We start from the raw sequence: 17,571 nt of genomic DNA on the forward strand, positions 1-17,571 counted from the left end.
GACATGCGTGTTTTTTGCTGACTGTCTTACTGCCCTGAACAAAATGAGTGTCTTAAGGAAGGAGGGAGACTAGACATTGGGTAGAAAGCTAGCAGTATTTTCCACAATAATTTAGTCTTTTATTTGTGTGTGTATACATCTGAAACAGTAATCTGCAAATTAGCTAGATGGCTAATAACTAGGCTGTGTATCTGGATGATTTGGATTCATTACTTTGAAGGAAGCCAACTGTGTAGGGGAGCCCATCTGGTTAGTTCTAGGTGTGTATCTAGATTGGAAGTAGTCTTTACAGGGTTGGTTCTGCAAGTTGGAAAAGAAAAAATAGGAAATAGCAGGTAATGTTCATTGAGGGTTGGTGCATGGGCCAGGAACTGACCTAAACACTTAACATTGACTTATTTAATACAACAACCCTGTGAGGTTTGCTCTGATATTATTCCTATTGCCAAAGGCAGAAACTGCGGCGCAGAGAGGTTAATAAGCCGCTCAAGGATACACAGCTAATGAAGTGACACAGCCTGGATTTTATCCCATTTGAGAGCCCATGCTCCTAGCCGTCACGCTACGATTCCAAAATACTTACAATTGCATGGCTTCTGCAGATAGAGAGGTTAGGGGCACATTGAGTTCATTGGCTTTATGTAAATAGCAGCTAAGACCCGCAGTCCTGTGGTCCTCTTGGAAGGAGAGACAAGTTTACTCTCATTCACATATAAGCTGTCTCAGTTATTTATTTACAGAGGCAGGAAGGTCCAAAATAAATCTCAAAACTTCACCTTCGCCAGTGTTTATCAGCTCTTTTCTACTAAGTCTTTCACCAGAGTTGAAAACTCACTGATTTAGTTTCACTTTCTTTCATTACCTATGGCTACACTTGAACTGTTTCATGGTGAAAAAGCCCAAAAATATATCGCACGATGGAAGAGGAAGATAAATCAAAGGAGGGCAAGCCAATGGAGCGGTGTTGTGTGCTCGAATGAAATGGATGGCATCTGGTTTATAAATGTTCTATGCAAGCATTTACTCTGTTTGGACACCGCTTCCCTCTCGGATTTGTTTCATCTGGCTAGCTGATTACTCTTCTGACAGGGCGTCAAGTTTCCTTCCCCCACCACCCCCCAAAAGCCTCCTCCTTTTTTTTTTTTTTTAATTTTTTTTTTTAACATTTATTCATTTTTGAGACAGAGAGAGACAGAGCATGCACGGGGGAAGGTCAGAGAGAGAGGGAGACACAGAATCCGAAACAGGCTCCAGGCTCTGAGCTGTCAGCACAGAGCCCAACGCGGGGCTCGAACTCACAGACCGCGAGATCATGACCTGAGCCGAAGTCGGACGTCCAACCGACTGAGCCACCCAGGCGCCCCAAAAGCCTCCTCCTTCAACCCTTTGCCCTCAGAGAAGAAGCCCTGCTTGTGATCCTCGTGTTCTGGTTGCTTCTCTCTCTCTCCTGCCACCGTGGATCGCTCGCATCTCTCGTTGTGCCTTTTTCTCCCTCACAACCTGCCTCTGCCTGCCTGTTAACCTCCCTCATCGTCCTGCCTGCTCTCCAAGTGGGGTGAAGCTCCCCGGATTGCTCAGACTGGCCATGTGCTCCCACGGCATGCCGAGCCTCCGAGATGGCTGCTCCTTCCGGTGGGGTGCCCCGTCCCCGACTCTCTGAGCATCCCCCCAACCCTCCTTCTCTGGGCAGATCCTATCACACTTAGAAATCGAACTCTGGTCTCCTGCCAGAAGTCTTCCCTAATTCACAGGGTTGGGGTACAGTGTCCTGCCGCTGGGCTCTGGAACTCCGCGCTCCCCTGCTCCCGTGGCAGTGGAGCTCGGTTACAGGTGCACGTGTACGTGTGTGCGTCGGACGAGGGGGGCCACCTCCCACTCCCACCCCTGGGTCTTTCACATAAAAGACTTTCAGTAACGTCGGATCGATGAGCAAGTGGGTGAGTGTCACAAACGTGCTTCGTTCTTCTTCTCCATCCCGTAGAAGGCTTCTCCCCATTCTCGCAAACCGTAATTTGACTTCTTCCCCGGTTACTGAACTTTGCCCGGGAGCCCGACTCCTCCTCTTCCTGAAATGCCATCTGAGGTCAGTGCTGCAGCGGTAACCAACCCAGGAGCCCCTCCCCACTCGCAGATCCTTGCCGGGTTCGGCACTGCTGCCTTTCCCGTGGGGTCTGCGTGTACTTTTGCCCTTGGGGTCTGTGGCGTTACGGGTTCTAGTTTGTCCTCACTTGATGCCCCGTCTTGGTGGTTCCCTTTTTTCTGCCCATCCCTTACCATTGGAGTTCCCCAAGGGCTTTTTATCCAACCTGCAAGCTGTCCCCAGGTGCCCCCACTCAGGGCTTTGACCGCTTGTCTCTGGGCTCCCACCTCACATACACATCTGTCCCTGTGCCCCGTTTCCCAATCTGGTGACCTGTGTGTTGCCGCGACTTGGCAGATGCCTGCTCATTACTGTCACTGTCGCCCCAGATGCATTATCTTAACCGCACAACCCCTTGCTCCCTCCCTTCTTACCTTCTCACCTCTTACAACCTGCTCCTTGATCAGACGTCCCCCTTTTCTGTCCTTGGGGCCATTTTTTCTGCACATCACGCAGCCTTGGCATTGTTATCTGTTGCTTTTCTTCCGTGGTTCTAAAACTTTAATCGTGAAATCCTGTTGCTTCTACTTCTATAACTTTTCCTGTGTTTCCTTCTTTTTCACCTTCACTACTGCAAGCAATACCTTTAATGCTCTTTTCGTGAACTAGGACAGTGTGTCTACCAAAGTAGACACACTTTAGTCTCCCTAAAGTAGAATCTTTAGTCTCCCTAAAGTAGAATCGGGCCATACGGAGCAGGCAGGGGATGCAGAGATCTCCCCAGTGGCACCTATAAATTAGGACCTGTGCGTGCTTGCGCTTTGATCAGAACGCCCCCGTGCAGCCCCAGCCCGGGGCTTCCCTCCCACCGCCAGCCTTGCCGCAGCCTCTCATCTCCCAGATGCCTCCTGGGCTGCTTGGAGCTCATTCCTTGAAAGCGTCTCCTTTCTTTAAGTGCCTTCTCAGTCTCTTCACTGGCCCTGTTCTTTCCACCTTTTGGAATCAGGTAGCATTTGGCGCAGATCTGACGTCTCAGGGTATTGTAACAAGTATCATCATCGTTGTAACGCTTACAACGCTTATTGGCTCATTTCTATTATTGGACACCGTGCTAATCACTTTTACTGTATTTTGTCATTTAATTTTTCACGGACTCCTTGAAGTATGTACCATTTTTGAAAGTATCAGCTTGTCTAATTTCTCAGAGCTAGAGACAGAAAAACCTTATCCAGTCTGAATGCCATGACAGCCTTGGGGTGAAGATACCCCGTGTGATTACAGACTCTCTGGGTTCAAACCCAGGCTATTTCTTACCTGGATCTTGGTGTCTATAGTTTCCACAACTGTAAAAGGAGGATGATCTGTACAGTATATACCTCACTTAATAAGCTATCCAGCACCTAATAAGTGCCCAATAAACTTGTCTGTTATCTATGTTGTCTGGTCCAAATTCAGGCCCTCACCTGGGGGCTCTAGCTTTGTGTACTTCCGGAATCCTACCTGGCCTAGCATGATCTCGAGCTCCAGGAGGCTAAGAGCTCACATTCTTCCTCTCTTTGAATTGTCTTCAGTGTCCAAAAGAGTTGTTTTCACAGAGCAAGTGCTCGTTAAATACTTGCATTGAAAGCATTGATTGTTCAGTTCTTTGAAATAGGGTTAAAACTGGATTGTCCCCAGGACCGGAATTACAGAAGACGTACTTTGGTCTTACCTGTTACCCAGCATGTGTCAGTGTCTCCTTAAACCAGTAGCAATGTAATAAGAAGCAAGTGCTTTCTGATGGTGAATATTCGCATTTAAAAGACACCTGTCCAAACATTTTAGGGGCGCCTGGGTGGCTCAGTTGGTTGAGCGGCTGAGTCTTGATTTTGGCTCAGGCCATGATCCCAGGGTTATGAGATCAAGCCTCTCGTCAGGCTCCGTGCTGAGTGTGGAGCCTGATTAAGATTCTCATTCTCTCTGCCTCTGTCTCCGTCCCCATCTCTTCCCCCCACATCTCTCTCCCCAGCTCACTTGCTCTCTCTCTCTCTCTCTAAAATTTTTTTTTAAAAAAAAACATGTAGTATATAGAATAGTAGCTTCCACAAATCCCCAAATCTTTATCTAAGGGCTGCTCCCCTTCCTCCGCCCCCCCCAATTCCATTTTGTAATCTTGTTCAAGTCTCCTCAGATTTTTCCTTCTCTGTTAAATAGAGATGACAGACCAGGGGTGCCTGGGGGGCTCAGTCAGTTAAGCTCAGGCCCTGATCTCACAGTTTGCAGGATCGAGCCCAAGTTGGGCTCCGTAGTGACAGTGTGGAGTCTGCTTGGGATATTCTCTCTCTCTCTGTCTGTCTCTCTCTCATATAAATACATAAAACTTAGAAATGACCACATATTACCTCCAGATAAAGGTACAACATTGAGAACTGCACACAAAATATTACAGTTTTTTAAAAAGCCCTTCAAACTTGTAACAGCTGCAATTTTGTGGGAGGTTACATTTATTTTATTTTATTTTTGGTGACAAGCTCACTGAGATATAATTCACATACCATACGACTCACCCATGGAAGAGATCCAATTCAACGGTTTTTGATGGAGTTACAGTTTTGTGCCTGTCCCCACGATCGATGTGGGAATATTTTTGTCAATTCCAAAAGAAGCCCCGCACCCTAGAGCTGCCCTCCACTTCTCTCACCCCTGAACAACCCGCTAACTGAGTTCCTGTTTCTATAGATTTGCCTCTTGTGGACGTTCCGTGGAAATGCAGTCAGATGCGGTTTAAGGGACTGTTTCACTCAGCATAATGTTCTCACGGCTCATCCACATGGGTTCCTTTTGTTCTATGAATGTGCCACATTTCACTTACCCACTTACTGATTGGTGGACACCTAGGGTTGTTTGGACTTTCTGGCAATTAGGAACAGTGTTGCTGTGGACATTTGTATACAAGTTGATGCGTGGTGTTCTTGGTGACTTGAAGGGCGTAAGGCATTCTCCTCTGGGTAAGTTGTTTCCTCCGAGGGACCTCCGCCCTCTTGCTCAACAAGAAGTTTCTCGGTCCTGGAGACTGGGCCGGAGAGGGCTTCGGGTCCATCCCTTGTGGACGCCCCTGAAAACGGGGGTCTGCTGTCTGGCCGGGGTTGTGTGTCCTGCTGTGTGACAAGGTAGGGCTCCCCGTGCTCGTTCTCAGACGTAGAACGAAGCACTAGAAACCCGCGGGCCGCGCGGTTACCAACCCTCCTTTGGAACAGATTCGATTCACTGAGAATTGCTGATGAGGTCTGCACGTTGCTGGGAAATCCAGGTCAAGCCGCGTCCCCTGGAGCTGAGACCACGCATCCTGTTTCCACATCCTGTTTGTGGCAGGGCCGTGGGTCGGGGAGGGGAAAGCCAGACCTTTCCCATGGGGGCCATGCGCCTGGGATGGGGAAGCCACGTGGAGGCGTGTCCTTGAGAATAGTTCACAAGTCGGTCCTGTCCCGTTCAGGTGGATGTGTCCTTGCTGTGTCCCCGCTGGCCTCCCGGGAGAAGGAGGTGGGCGCTGGCATTAGAACCTGAGCCTGAGTTTCAGCTCTGCTGGTCGTGGGATCAGAAACAGTTTATTTAAGTGCCCCAAGCCTCAGCTTTCTCATCCGCAAAATGTGCACAATAAACGCTCCTTCTGAAGGGGGGGCTGTGTGAAGCACGTTCCCTGACATTTGCTAGGGGCTCACGTCTCGCTTGTTCTCGCTCGTCCACCTCCGCGGCCTGTGGCCCGTGGCCCGGCCGATGGCGGCGGCAGCCGTGTGTGCGGTTCCTCCATCTGTTGGATGGTGTCGTACCCAGAGCTCGTCAATGGCCATGGCCACTTAAAATACGCCATTCTCAAAAGAGATTTGTTTTTAATTAAAAAAAAAAAAAAATGCCATTCCTCCGTGCGCCTTACTTGGGAAGGCTGGGAGACAGCAACCGGTCTCAGAGCTCGTGCGACGGGCTGAAGTATGTGTGTGTGCGGGCGGGATCTGTGTCTGCACACGTGTGTGCTCCGTCGCATAGCATATCTGAGGGGCTCAACATTCCAGAATGCAGGGGCTCGGGGCGGGAGCAGCTGTGCTCGAATTCTCCACCTCAGCTGTTCCCCCACTGCAAACCCCGTTGCCCTTCGCTTCATCTGGTGAGGGAGCCCCAGCTGCCCCAGCCGGAGACCACGCGCCCGGGCCGCAGCCGGAGGCCGCGTGTGCGTGGTGGCCGGAGACAGGCCACTGCCGGGAGGTACGTAGGACGCGAGGGGGCTGGGGTTGGGTCTGTGCCCTGCAGAAGTGAACAGGACGCTGGGCAGCGGTGGGGGTGGGGCTGGGGAGGGGAGGCGATCGGTAAGCAAATGGCAGTCCCGGCCCGCCAGGAACAGGGGAAGCCCCACACCTACGACCACTGTATCGTATAAAGTAAATGGTGTAGCTCACAGTACAGGAAATGGGGGAGGCGGTGAGGAAGGCTGAATGACTGACCAAGATCGCCACCCCCACACAGCTCCGGTGAGGCAGAGGTGGACTTCTAGCCCGCATCCATTTATCTGCCTGCCAAGGTCAGGCCATCACACGGACCAAACGCTGGTGCATCAGGGAAGACCAGCGACGGGCCAGGCAGCAGTGGGGTGTAACCGAATAAACATTGTCCAGATCTCTGCTGCGTGCGCAGATTTGCTAGGTGCCGGGAGGATGCATGGGGTGCCCGGGTCACTGTCCTCTTTTCGGCCCGAAGGAGCCATGACCGCATGATCCTGATGTGACGGGAGTGCAGTGCAGAGGAACAGCAGGGGAGGGCCGGCCAGGCCCCTGCATGGGCCGCAGACACAGAAGTTCGGCACCAGACCGGGTTTTGCCGGAGGAGCCGACGTCACGGTGACGTCATCGCAGGGTTTGGACTGCATGTGCTCGTTGGGGCTGGTTCCACAGCCCCGGCCAGGTTGTCTCCTTCTGTGTCCGGTGATGTGGCCGCAAGGCAGCCTCACTGGCATTCGGGGCCAAAAGGCTGCGGGCAGAGTGGGGGATAGACGGTGACCTGCCACCTGCCGAGATGGGCACGTCCTCTGTCACCAGCTCCAGGCAAGCCTCCAGTTTCGACTCACCGGGAACCCGGGGAGGAGCTGGCATCCTGGCTGCGGAGCCACAGGGCCTGAAGAGCAGACTGCCTCTGCTTTCTGCCTGTCACGTGACTTATAGGACCCATGCTGATGTAGAACAGGGCGGGGAAGGGAATTCTGGGAGATGGACTCCAGCTGAGCCAGGTTGACAGGCCACAGATGCACCACAGGTACCGAAAGGAGCGAGCAGCACAGGGATGATGGGGAGGGGGGGGTCGTTCTTAGGCACAGGTGGAGGGCAACGGCATTGCAGGCAGACGCGAGGGCCTGCAAAGGTGTGTGGGTGCAGCACGTCGGGGGTGGGCTGGTGGTTCAGGGTCCAGGCAGCCCAAGGCCCAGCTTGTGGGAGGTCTTCAGAGCAGCCCAGAGGTTGCCCAGGGGTGGATTTTGTGTGTGAGAAGGGCCATTGTCAATGTGAGGAGATGAGGTCTAGATGCCCCCAGGAGGCAGGGACACCAGTGGTCAAGGGGACACATCCTGAGGGTCCAAAACTTGCCTGAACTTTTATTATGCTTCTAGTTTTTCAATTCTTTCCGTCCCACTGGCAAATTCCTTCAGTCTTTAAGGAGTGTCTCCTGCATACTAGGGATGGGTACGTGGCCCCCAAGATGAACCCTGGCCCCCAAGCTTTTGTCTATAAGCCTGGCTGCTTGATCCTACCGCGTTCTTGTACCCTGAATTCTCTTCTGGAAACTGCCCTTGTAATCTGCTTACTAGATTTTGGGGGCCTTGGAGTAGAAGGATACAAGGAGGGAATGGAGAAGGAAGGATGGGGAGTGTGTCTCGTGGATTCAACTAGTGTCCCAGGCACATCCGTACCTCACAGTTAGCTGGAGAGACAGACGCTCAGGCCCCTCCAAGGCCTAACGGATGGACTTCTCCACATGTGGTGGAGACGTGGAACTGTGGAGTCTTTAATAAATTTTCCAGGCGGCTCTTAGGCAGCCAGCGTGGTGTTACGAATCAGTGCCGAAGCCTATTTCTTACCCGTTAGGTTGACGCTCTCTGCTTCTGCTGCACATCTCCATCACCAGGGGCGGGGGGGGGGGGGGCGCACTCAGCTGATGCTGGTAGAGGTCATTTGTCATCACGGTGACCCTTGGGACCGCTTCCTGGTGTCTCTGTCGGGTGCTGGCGCGTCACTTCAGACAGAGCCTCGGGATCAGAAGGGGGAAGGATGTGCAGCAATCTGAGAGCAAAAGTGAGACGAGCCAGCGGAGTGAGCGCGTAGCTCGGCGGCTGCAAAGGCAGAGGACACGCGTGGGAATTGAAAACCGAGAACTGAACGGTGACGGAAGTTAACTAGGTTCACTGTGGTGATCATTTCGCAATATATACAAATACCGACTCGTTATGTTTTACTCCTGAAGCTGATTTGTCATATGTCAGTTATATCTCAGTTTTAAAAAAGAGAGAGAGAGAGCGAGAGATCTGAGAAGACAGGAAAGCCTGAGTTCTCAGCTTCATAGTGTTTATAACATAAAAATTTTCCATCAGCTGTGTCTGAAGGAATTAAAAGTAGGGCTGTGGCAGTGGTCACTGCGGAAGGGACCCAATCCTTTGTGCCGCCCGGCAGGAGAAGTAGGACAGGCACATGGCTGCCACCGCCACGTCCTGGACGGTGACTGGCCACTGGGACCGGCGAGGCGAGGAAGGGCCCGCAGCTCCGCCAGCTTTGGCCTTCAGAGGCCGCTTCTCGACTCCCCTGCTTCCCTCAGAACAGCTGACACAAGAGAGGCTGACAGCCCCAGTCCCCGCGTCCCTCCCCGGCTCCTCTGTGCCCAGACAGCACAGCGGCCCGCAGGGCCGGCGTGGCTCGGGCCGTGGTGAATGGGAGCCGCTGTTTGTTTCCACTGAGAAAGTTCTGACCCGCTTCCGGAGCCATCGCCATGGAAACAGACCTTGGAGATAATTGAATGGAGCCTCTTTTCCTCCGTCTCCCTTCTCCCTTTCCCCACGCCGAGGCTGAGGCTGTCAGGGGCCGACTCTTTGCAGCCCGCCTTTCCCTGCAGGTTCCTGCGCATTTGACAAGAACAGCAAAGGCCCGGTTCCTGCCAGTGACCCCATGTGCACCCCATACCAGGCGGGGTGGCGGTCGTTTTCATAGCTGTTCTTGAGCGGAGGCCCGTGTACTACGCGTCCTGATGGCCGTGGCCTTCCACGGGGACGTGTCCATCCGGCCGGCCCCACATCTCAGCCACAGTTCCTTGCAGAAGAGCCTTTCTTGCACCACAGGTTTCTTACGTGTATGCAGTCAAGTTTAAAGGGGAAGTAGAAGGGAAGTGATTTGGAAGTGATTTTGCTTCGTTTACAGAATAAGTAGCCAGCATATGGTATTTTTCTCCTTTTATAAAAACTGCCTTTTGGGGGTGAAAACAGTGGGCTAAAAGTCCTGTTTTATTTTGCTTTTGACAATAATTCAGTAATTCTTAAAATATAAAGACCTAAGCAAAATTTAAAATTCACATCGAGGCCATAAAGGAAAGGCATTGGTTTTCACTGGTTGCACCCAAAGCAGAAGAGGATGTTAAGGTTTCCTTTCGTTCAACACCTTCGTACGCCTACCGAGGAAGCGTCAAAAATCGGTGCTTGACCTGTGTCTGTGAACGCCAGTGGCCAAGTGACAAACTTAAATTGCACTTTCACTGCCAATAAGAAGAGAAAACGGACACCGTTTTGGCTTGAGGCTCACAGTTTCGTCCCTGGTACCGTGAATCCAGTGGTGATTCAGACAGGAGAGGCCCTTCCTTTCCTGAATCAGGTGTTTTAATGGGGTGAAAATCGGGCTGGGGCCAGAAGAGCCGCGTTTAAGCCCCAGCTCTGCGACCCACAATTGGATAAGTCACTTACGCGAACTTGCCAGGCATCCTCTTCTTTATCTGTATAATGGGGCTGTTTCAGGGTCTCCGTGAGCCTGACATACAGTGAGACGTATATGAACGTGCTTGGTAAACCCAGACCAATGCTTTGTAGAAGTTGGTCATTTTTAGTTCTTAACCACTGAATGCGTTAGGATTGTATTCAGTCGTACGTAACCGAACCTGACTGCGGAGTTCAGGCAAATGGGGGCATATTTTTTCATAGAGCAAGGAGGCCAGAGGTGGGTACTTCAAGGCTGGTACAGCTGCTCAAGGAAGCATCTGGCCACTGACACTTAGCCTCCGAGGGGGTGTATGGGGAAGTGAGTGTTTTAACACGGTATCCTGCTGCCCAAACCAAATCTTGGTTCTCTTAAGAAAGGGGGATATTGAAATGGGAGACAGCTAGTCCTGCCAGCTATAGTCACTCATTCAGCTGGTCTTTTTTTCTGTTTTTAAAGTGTATTTATTTTGAGAGGGAGGACATATGCACGCATGCACATGCAAGCAGAGGAAGGGCAGAGAGGGAGAGCGAGAATCCCAAGGAGGTTCCACACTGTCAGCGTGGAGCACAGTGCGGGGCTCGATCTCATGAACCGTGAGATGACGTCCTTGAGCCTAACTCAAGAATAGGACGCCCGACCGACTGCTCCACCCGGGCACCCCAGCTATTCTCTTCTTACAGCCCGTCAATATAAAGCACCTCGTGATGTTGTAAACGCCTGGAAGGTACAGACCACGTTGCATACATTTCCCTTATCAAGCTGCAGAGGGCTTCATTATCCACGCCAAACAGTAGATACCAAGCAAAGAAAATCATTGTTGGTTGTTTTCATATGAGAATGGTCCGTTACTGAACTCCCCGAACTTAGGTAAACGTACTGAACTTGCATAAAAAAATAGTATCATACACCATGTGGTTGGTGTGTCATAGGAATATTCTGATTAGTTACTAAGTGTTCAGGACTCGGGAAGGCGTTTGTAACTTCTCAAGGCTGGAATATACATGGTTACTTTCAGTGGTGTTACAACATCAAAGCTGCCATCCCTACAGCACGTTTGTATCAGTTTCTTGGATAGGCCGGGCCCATGGAGTGACAAGCAAAGAATAACATGGCCCAGATGGAGAAGAGGAGACCCACTGGGAGGGTTTCGGAAATCTTGGAAGGTGACGGTATGCTTTCCCGTGTCTCCTTCTCCCTGCCCTGAGCCCACATCTGCGGGCTGGTGCAGCTCTACGCTCTGCCTGTTGTATAGTCCCGGCCCGAGAAAGGTTGTAGCTGAGACACACCCAGGCCATGGCCCTCCACCATGGGCCGGGGGGATGACATTTGGCTCATTTTTAGGCATGGGACTTAAATTTCTGCGGGTGTCCTTCATCATTCACTTCTGGTACAAGTTACCATTCCGCGGATGAAGGAACACGGATCTCTTTCAGTCTACCTTTGGGATGGATTTTCAGACTCAAAAAAGCCTGTTCGTGGCCTGGAAAGCCTGTTGGCCACCGCTGAGGTGCCAGGGAACCAGCCCCTTACATGTCAGAAAGCTGAAGTGTTCTCCGAGAAGGACCGAGAGAAACTTAACTCCACAGGGAGAGCTGGTTGGAGGAAAAGACCCGCAGTCCTAACCGCTACGTCTTGTTAGTGACGCTTCACATGTACAAACAAACGTGTTCTAAATACCATACAAGTTATAGTTCACCGAAATCTCCAGAAAACCTACGTGATAGGTAATATTGTATCCCTTTTGCATAGCATGAAACTGGGATTCACTGAGGCAAAGTAATTTGTCGAGTTACTGGTTGGTAAATGGTACGGCTGGGCTTTGCACACGGGAGGTTGGGCTCTAGAACCCCACATCATGAGCCAAGGTATTAGGTAGCTGTCTGGGCGGGGGTAGTGGGCTGTAGAAAATGTTCACGTCTGCCCACCTCTACCTTGGCATCATATTCAACCGCTGGTGTGTGTATGTGCGTGCGTGAGTGCTGTTCTAAGAAAAACACGGGTTGCTTTTGTAAACTGTAATCGAAAAGTAGAACAGGAGTCACTATGTCCATCCTAGCTATTTGGGGGAAATTAATGTTAAAGAGAGAGGGATAGGCTTCATTTGCAGCAGAAAAGATCACGTGTGGATACCTAGAACTCCCATGTACCTGATGTCATTAGCGGGGGATTGAAGCATAACAAAAACGATTGTTGGTATTGTTAGATTGTTGTTGCGTATCTAGATTGACTGTGTCTCTTATTTTTCCGAATAAGATCCCCTTTGGAAACGTCTCCTATATAATGACTAGGGTCACCTACAGTGATTCGGATGGCAATTGTCCACCAAAGATATCATTTAAAAAGGGGGGTAGGGCAGAAGAAAGTTGAAAATGTCAAAACTCACGGCTGGAAGTATCAAACCTTTTAAATGGCCTTTCAGAACTTCTCAAGCGCTCGATCGGTAGGGTAAGAGGTCCTCTTCAAATTGGAAATAAACGTCGGATGGTACTGTTGTTTGGAGATCGTATATCCACACATCACTGCCATTTCTTTGGGAGAGTTGGTATCACCCGATGGGTGGGTCCAAACCCATTTCCTGTGGCATATACATCCATACTGAACATCTCTTCAACGTCATCAAAAAATTATTTCGTGTACCCTGTGCCGTATGAAAGAATCTAAATCGGTACAGATCTTACTGTTTAAGGAGGACAATAGGTGATCAGCAAATGGGAATATTATGATGCTGGACAATGTGGATGAAGACCCACTGATGTCATATTCAGTCATTGTGAGAAAAACAATGGATGTGAGAAAATGTGAATTGCTCGTACCGAGTGCAGTTGAGAAGAGGAATTGTTACGGCCATGTGGATTATTTGAGGGAAGTTAATGCTAAAAAAAAATTAAAAGGAGGAACTGTGGCAATATAGAAACTAAGCCGAGCACAGGGCCTAGTGGCCATCGTTGGTGGAATGAGGGTGGCAGGGCTCTGGGCAGAGACCGAGAGCGTTCATCCTTTGGGGTCCGGTGATCGTTATAAGAGGTCACCCTGACTGGGGTCTTACCAGTTGCCAAGTTCATGTGATTCTAACATCCCGTTAAGGTAGGTACTGATTTTACCATCACTACCTGACATGAGAGGGAAGGCATGGCTTAGATTTGTGACCGCACTGTCACGGGTGTGCCTGACTCTGAGTGTGTGAGTGCGGAGCATGGGCTGTGTCAGGCTGTTGCCTTGGATTTGGTCTTTCCGACACCTGCCTTGATCATTTACGAAGGTGACCTTGCAACAAAAGCCAGAAGGAGAGACTGGGAATAGGCTGAAATGAAAGAAAAGGCCTGTAGGCATGGAGTGTTTTGACCAGGGTGACAAAGTGTCACCAACGTTGTCATTGATACTAACTAATCTTGGAGCTCAAAAAATACACCAGATTTGAGCAACAGAATTACTTTCAATCCTAGCCAGTAAGTTTGCAAGTTAAGTTCTATTATGTGCCAGCAGCTGTTGGCAGGGAAGGGCCAGATCTAGGGTGAAGGAAGAGAGACCCTTTGCTCCTTAAACCTGCCTGGCGCTGAGAGTGAGCAGCTCTAGCACGGTGGACCCCTGTGTCCCTCCTGCCCTGGCCCTGGTCCCATGGGGTCCCATGGCTGACCCGTGAATTTTTATAGCAGACAGTAGATAGCGTAAACAGAAATTTGTTTTATACGTATTTTTGTGAAATAGGGGAGATATGCTCCTATGATGAAAAATATCTTCGATATCCAAAGAATAATAAGAAATACCAAATTTAAGGAATTACCTATTTTCTACAAAATGATTTGTTACGAAATAAGCAAAATGTGAATATAAGTAGTTAGTCATATTTAAGGAAGGCATGTCAACTTAGAAGAAATAATCAGCATATAAGAAACCCATGAACACATAAGAAAAAATCAACTACTCTAAAGCTCCTCAACCCTTTCAGCTTCTTTTCCCCTCCCACTCCCACGCACAATTCCATAGCACAGATGTCTCCGTCCCTTTTCTGCGTCTTGAGGAAAATGCTACTGGCATTGGGGACCGCCTTGGCAGGCCTGGGATGATGCAGGAAGGGACCCAGACACAGCAAAAGCCCTGATTCAAAATTCAGCAGGAAAGAAACTAATGAAGAAGTGAATTTCCGGAGACTCAAGATAAAGGAAACTTAAAAATCTCTTAAGTATAGGTTTTCCAGTAACGTATAACACATGTTCCATTCTTAGAAATTAGGTTATTGCTTCTCGCGCTCTCTCTCTCTCTCTCTCTCTCTCTCATAATGAAGTTTTCTGGACAGCCCATCAAAACAAAAACATGAGGTCTATTTTGGGAACTCTTTTTTTATGTTTGGGCATTTGTTACACTTTGCTTGCATGCCGGAGTCAGTATGTTGCAAAGAGACGGGAGTTGCCTTTGCCTAGAGGTACCTGAGACTATTTACGTAAATGGACATAAGAAGAAAAATGAGCCTGAGCCAAAGTACGTGGCCTCTTTGCTGTCAACTCGCAGACAGAGTCTGCACGAGCAGCATAACCCGATCCTGCTCTTGAAATACTTGGTTCGAAGAAACTCATAGGCCACGTTCACATTTAGTGTTGAAAACATGCTCTGTCTTCCCCGGTTCTTCTGAGCCTATCATTTTAGTAACTCACCCAGCAACAGGGTTAGGACGCGTGTAACGTAATACGAATTTCTGTTGTGTAAACGAGAAACGATAGGGTGATGTGCCTGGGGCGCTGGACTCTGGAGTCAGAGATGTGGCTTCTAAACCCACTTAGGCCCCTGCCTGGCTCTGTGCCCTTATCCGGATTATCGCTCCGTAGTCTCGGGATCGGCGATCGGGTTGGCGATAAGAGTGTTTTCTTTAAGAGGTAGAATTCCACGCAAATGTAAAGAATCTCCTTTGGACCTTTGTCTGTTGCTCCTTGTCTGTGGCCACCTGGAGGGCTCTACTGTAAAGCCACAGACTCCAGAGAAAAGAAAACAGAGCAACCTAGAATTTACCCTGGCTGGCATCTGAGGCAGCAATATAGCTTGCGTAAAACCGATTTTAATGTTATTTCAGCCGGGAAGGGTGAAAGCGTGTTCCCGGTTTTCCTTCTCCGCACGGACTCCTTCTCCTAAGTCCCGCTGCCTGCTTCACCTTCTTTCCCTGACCTCGAGGACTGGGTTGCCCTTGAGCCCAGGCCTCCTGCCACTTCTCTTCATTGTGTTCAGCTGGTCTTCTGGCTTTAAATGTGCAAGTGATTTCCAAATCCTGATCTTCAGTCCTCAGCAATGCCCGTGAACTCTAGACTCGCATACCCTACTGTGTCTTGAGTATCTCCACGGGGATGTTGAAGAAACACCTCAAACTTCCTGTGTGAGAGGAGACCTCTTGCTTTCTTCCTCCGTTCTCTCCCTACCCAGCCTTCCCCACGGGGGTGGGGCACATGTCATGCCAGCTCATCATTTAGGGTCTCTGTTCACCTCTCCCCTCTTGAGAGAAGACTTCTCTGTCCATCCCACCGAACATTCTCCCCCCTTCTCGATCTACACCGCCCACCTCGCTTCTCGCCCATCCTGAGCTCTAAGAGAACAGAGATCTTAACCTGTCTTATCTACTGCTACATTCTCAATGCCTCAGAGGATGCCAGCCTCATAATGGGAGTTGGATGAATGTGTATTGAAGGAAGGAAAGAATGAATGAGTGAGTGAGTGGGTGAAAAGAAAGGAATGACGCATCTTAACAAAGAATTTGCTAAAGATTGAGGTAGGATGAAAGGAATTGGTTAAGTTCAGGGATGCTGTCCCTTATTTTCTTTTTATTATCTCATTCATAAGTCGTTTATTGAATTTTCTTAAGTGAACGTGAGTTCAGAGAGGGCTAAAGTAGCTTAGGGATCGTGAGGAAAAATATTTACACTGGGGTCTAATAGTTATTGACGTAGAGGTACTTCTGAGATCGAGATCAAAGACTAAATGCGAAACTCGAATTATTCAGTGCTTAAGTAGATGTTCAGAGCGCAGAGGGATGCTAATTATTGCGTCCTCATCATCGAAACCCAGAAACCCACGCTGAGGTTCCCATCCCTTTTACCCTGTTGACAGTGAAAGTGATGGATAGAAAAGGGCTGACGAACCTGCTTCCAGCCTGTGGGTCCCAGGCCTGTGGCGTCTGGCCGCAAGAAGGAGGTGCGGTGAGGAGGCCTCTTTGGAACTGACTTCTGAGCATTAATTTCTTCCACCAGGAGATCAGCAAATGACCCTTTCCACCTGCTGCCATCCAAATTTGGAATTTGGTTACATCATGGGTTTTTGCTCCTGCTGGATAGATTTTATAATCCGTCTCAGGGAGAAAGATGGCATTTCGCATCACCTGCTCTGCCAAGCCTCTCTTTGCAGGGACAATTCACTGCGTCCAAATTAAACTTCATACGATGTCGTTTTCCCCCTTTGCACATTGATGAGTTGGGGAGCCTCACACTTATGAAACACTGGCTTGCTGCTCTTTGGCCAGTGTCTAGATTGTGAACTCGCGGAACGTTAAAAATAAAAATTCCCGTTTGTCACCGCAAGATGAATAGAGGAGCTGCAGTGCCATCTGCTGGCCATGTGGGGAAATGCACGCAATCACTAGTGGAAACACGTTAACGAAGAGATCGAGAGTGCAAACCTGAGGATAAATTTTAAATATGTGTCATAATTTGAAGAGAGTAGATAAAAATAAAAAATTAGAAGCTAGAATTTTATAGAGGAAAGCACATTTATATCTTGTGATAGCTGTGTGGTAGTGAGAACTTCTCTTTTTAGGCAGTGTGGGTTCTTGAGTATTTTTATAGTAGAAGACGTTCTTATTTTGCAGGAAGAATGAAAAATGGGTTGGAAATAGAAGTTAGCCTTTGCGTTTTTTTAAATAATAGGATAGAGTCCATTTTGCATACATTTTATCCAGAGAGGAAGAGCTCACCATCTGGGAGAAAGACAACTGGGTTGCCAGTGACGGGATGACTCTGTTGGCCTCTCACCAGCTGGTGGAACCTCGGGCCACTTCTGGGGGCTGAGTGATGAACCGTCTGACTCTTGATTTCTGCTCTGGTCATGATCTCATGGTTCGTGGGATCAAGCCCCACATTGGGCTCTGCGCGGACAGTGCTGAACCTGCTTGGGACTCTCTCTCTCCCTCTCTCTCTGCCCACCCCCCCCCCCCACTTTCACACACTCTTTCTCCCAAAATAAATAAATAAACTTAAAAAAAAACCCTTTAATTCGATAAAATTCCTTACAACTCAGTAAGGGTGTATTATTCTAAATCAGCAAAGGACTAAAGAAAAGCAATGTTTCTTGAGGCCATTTTCCCCATGAAAAGATTTCTTCTAGAAAAAAGCAAAAGTTCACGTATTTATAGTTTATTACATAGTTAAGCAGTTGATCAAGAGCTGGGGATATTTGGTATCTTTGATCCTTAGCAATTAGGTCAAGACTCTCCTAGTCCTTAGAGTGAGTGAGTTTAAAAATAAATGTGGCACTCTCTTTGCTGTATGC

The 17,571-nt window shown here is 49.2% G+C and overlaps 1 protein-coding gene across 4 annotated transcripts in view; it reads left to right on the top strand.

Annotated features, from left to right (window-relative positions):
- The window catches only part of SASH1 (SAM and SH3 domain containing 1), a 316,969-nt gene that overhangs the window by 212,431 nt on the left and 86,967 nt on the right, over window positions 1-17,571 (top strand). The window contains exon 1 of one of the 4 annotated variants that reach the window (XM_042940042.1): window positions 12,954-13,134. The exons of the other annotated variants lie outside the window; for them this stretch is intronic. The gene's annotated coding sequence lies outside the window, so the exon portion shown is untranslated. Of the gene's footprint in view, window positions 1-12,953; window positions 13,135-17,571 lie in introns of those variants that run through there. 4 annotated transcript variants of the gene reach the window in all.

The sequence above is a fragment of the Panthera leo genome, chromosome B2 (genome assembly GCF_018350215.1).
Source record: "Panthera leo isolate Ple1 chromosome B2, P.leo_Ple1_pat1.1, whole genome shotgun sequence".
NCBI classification, from domain to species: domain Eukaryota; kingdom Metazoa; phylum Chordata; class Mammalia; order Carnivora; family Felidae; genus Panthera; species Panthera leo.